Source organism: Chinchilla lanigera, unplaced genomic scaffold, assembly GCF_000276665.1.
Source record: "Chinchilla lanigera isolate Chin_1 unplaced genomic scaffold, ChiLan1.0 scaffold00053, whole genome shotgun sequence".
Lineage (NCBI taxonomy): Eukaryota > Metazoa > Chordata > Mammalia > Rodentia > Chinchillidae > Chinchilla > Chinchilla lanigera.
In genome coordinates, this window is record NW_004955454.1 from 7,151,268 (window position 1) to 7,154,686 (window position 3,419).

A 3,419-nucleotide genomic window follows, 5' to 3' on the forward strand; every position below is an offset into this window, starting at 1 on the left:
CAGCAGGAATCCTGCTGCAGACTTCTCCGGAGCTCCACCACAGCCTGTACTGTCAGGGAAAGAATGGCTTCCAGGGAGTCTCTGCAGGTATTGTGCAAGGTCCTCTTGTTTTACAGTTTCCGAGTGGCTCTCGTGACCCCAGTCCACTGGACCTCTGACTCCGTGGGCTTAGTCTGCATTCTCATGTTCTCTGAGTCCTTGTTCAGCAGCTATGGCTAGAGATTTTAAGGAAACTTATTTAGCAGCCTAAGGGGTGGGAAGCCATTCACATTTTCCTTGATAAAAACTTACATAGGTGCCATTCATCTTCTGCCCCACCACCAATTTCTCCAATGCCAGGATGGTCCAGAACCCCCCCCACACACACACCTGAGAGCTCTGTCCCCTGCCTTGGAGGTGCTGGGAAGGCCAGTGGGTGGCACTCACCATTTTGGGGAGCTCTGTCGTTTAGTACCAGAACTCTTGCTGCTGGTCAGAGGGCCCACAACACGTGATGAAGGGCAGCATGCTCTCTTAGGGGTCCTGTGACCTGGCGAGACCCAGGAAGGCACTGAAAACTGGAGACACAGACTGTCCTGTAGGACAGAAGCCAGGGAGGGGGACGCCCTACCTGTCTCCCAGAGCAGGAAGAGGAATTTACAACACTGTCCTACCAACCTGCTTAGGGCCACAATAAAGGTGGGCAATGCAAACGGCGGGGCACAAAGTGTGAGATGAGGAGAAGTGAGTTGTGACGAGAGTAAGAGACTCCTCAGCCCTGAGCACAGCAAGTGGCAAAATCCAGAAAGAGGAGTCACATTGTGGGTACGTGGCCTGTCTCACCCAGGACACAAATTCTCACTACAGGAAAGTATCACTCATCTTCTACCCTACCCTAGCCCCATGCCAGCAGCTGCTCCTAGAGGTCAGACGCTGCAGCCCACAATGCCAAATTTTTATGTCCTGCTAGGGGTCTGGGAAGTCACAACCCCTAGGGTGGGGAATTTCACAGTATTTAGCAAGTTAAATATAGGTTTACTTTTTAACCCAATGATTCCATATTGCATATATAACAGTCTACTCTGAAAACACAGCCCACAAATACCAATTAACATGTGCATAGGATTTTTCTTGGGGAGCTATTTGCTATAGTAAGACTGCCCATCAAAGGGGTCTGGATGAATGAGCTATGCTACATACACCCGACACACAAGTAGGCAGCCAGCGAGAGCATGCAAACCATCTCTGCTAAAGATCGTGACTGCCAGGACACGTAGGGAAATAACAACTAATCAAAATACCTCTGATGTACATAAAAAAGGAAAACAGGAGTACATATGTTTGCTTCTTTTTGCAAAAAGAAAAAACTTCTTAAAACAAAACAAAAATACTGCCCCAACCACTAGGAAGGTAGAGTACTAGCTGAAGAAAATGGTTATCTATGAGAGCAGGGTACAAATTGGTGAGGGATAGCAGGGAGACTTCTTTGAATATATCTTTTCTTTTTTTTTGAGTTTAAATGCACTTTATTTTTAGACAACCTACATGACGTGTTTTTTCCCTAAAAAACAATGCCTCCACTCCAAATAAAACACTGTCCAAATAAACGAGGCGTTCAAGATGACATCAATCCCATTTGTCTAAAATCCTGGTGCTGTGTGGGTGACAACCAGCAGCCAGCTATGACAAGTGATAGGCCCAAGGTAACCACCGAATCCATTAACATTTCTCCATTTCTAAACCATCCTTAAAGAAAATCATAAATGGGGCCACACCATCCTCACGGTAGTCCAGGGAAGCAACCATGCCTTCTGGATTCACATTCACACCAATAAAGAACTGATAGTTTTTGAAATTAACAAGGATGTGCTTGATTTGTTCTGTAGCCCCTGTCATAAATGGTTTTACTCTTTCTGGTCTTTGTTCTTCAAGTTTGCCTTTGATTGACTTCATGTAGTCTTTGATGTACCTCTTGTAGGCCTCTTGTATGAAGCTGGTTTCCTGCGAGTGGTGGTTCACGATAATGTCCACACCAGTGATCACTGTGTTTTGGGTGCCCTCACCCTCCAGGCCTTCAGCGGAGGCGTTCCCACCAATGAGCGAGGCATCGATGTTACTCTCTGTTCTACTGACCATCTTGCCCTCCACCTCCAGGTGCAGCCCATCCGCGATCTCCCGGATCTTGTAAATGTCGGAGAACATCTCACTGTGGCTGATAAGGTCCTGGTGGACAATCATGGTGGTGGCTGAGGGAGACGGCAGCTGCGTAAGCTCAGAGCGAGCACGGTGCAGCCGGAGCAGTGCTCCCAGGGAGCGGGGAGAGGGTGGAAGAGCTGAATATATCTGTTAAATATACTTTTAGTTTTTGAATCACATGAATATTTACATATTTTAAAAACAGAATTAAGCCAAAAAGGAGAAAAGCAAACACTTAAGTTGAAAACAATGTGAAACCAACAAAAGCCTAGTGATCTGTCAGACTAACAACACAAGCAGAGAAAGAAAAGCCTGATTTCAAATGACTTTATATCCTTAGAGGACAAAAAATAAAGGCAAATAAATTCATCTTCAGCCTGTAGGTTTATTGTTAAAAGCACCCTGGCATGTAGACACCACCCTCCACTGAAAGGAACAACAGCCTGGGGCATTTTGTCGTACCAGAAAATAAGAAGGCATTCCAAGATGGTGGAGGTCCTGTCCAAAGGATCTGAGGTGACAGGGAGGGGCTTCCCACCAGTCAAGTTTGAGAATAACTCTAGAAACTTTAATATTGAATGAATAAAAATTGGACAAATCTAGGCACAAAAAAAGTAGCAGACAGCCAAGATCAAGGAACACTACTTTAGGATCCCCCAGCATGTCAATTGTAAGTTCTTTTCATGATAGGGAGGCTAAGGACATAATTGCTGGAAGAGGCTACATTTTGGTTTAAATATTTTTTATCAATACATTGCCTTAGTCACTTTCTCATCTCTGAGCCACAATACCCAACACCCTCTCCTTAAAGAAGGAGAGCTTTATTGCTTCACATTTAGGTCCAGAGTTGGCTGGCTCCAAGGCAGTGCTGCATGCCAGAGAGGAGGGACAGATAGGAAGCAGAGAGCGAGGGGAGGAGCTGGGGAGGGAAATAAACTCTCCCAGGCCACGCCCCCCACTAGCCCACCTCCTCTAACCAAATTCTACCTCCTAACAGCAAGTCAGCTACAAATTCCCATAATCCAGTCACCTTCCCACCTATGAGCACCTGAGGCTCTTGGGGAACATCTAGATATAAACCATAACATACATGTTAATATTACATAATATTGTAGGGCCGGGATATAGCTCAATGGCAGAAGTGCTTGCCTGGCAAGCCTGGGATCATGAGTTGATTCCCAGTATCAAATAAATAAAAATAAAAACCACTGTGTAATCCATGGTCATGAATATTTATGCTGGGT

At 45.5% G+C, this 3,419-nt stretch overlaps 1 pseudogene; it reads right to left on the reverse strand.

The window, feature by feature from the left end:
• Positions 1 to 1,644: 1,644 nt before the first annotated feature.
• Positions 1,645 to 2,217, reverse strand: LOC102018687 (annotated as a pseudogene).
• Between the last annotated feature and the right edge of the window lie 1,202 nt (positions 2,218 to 3,419).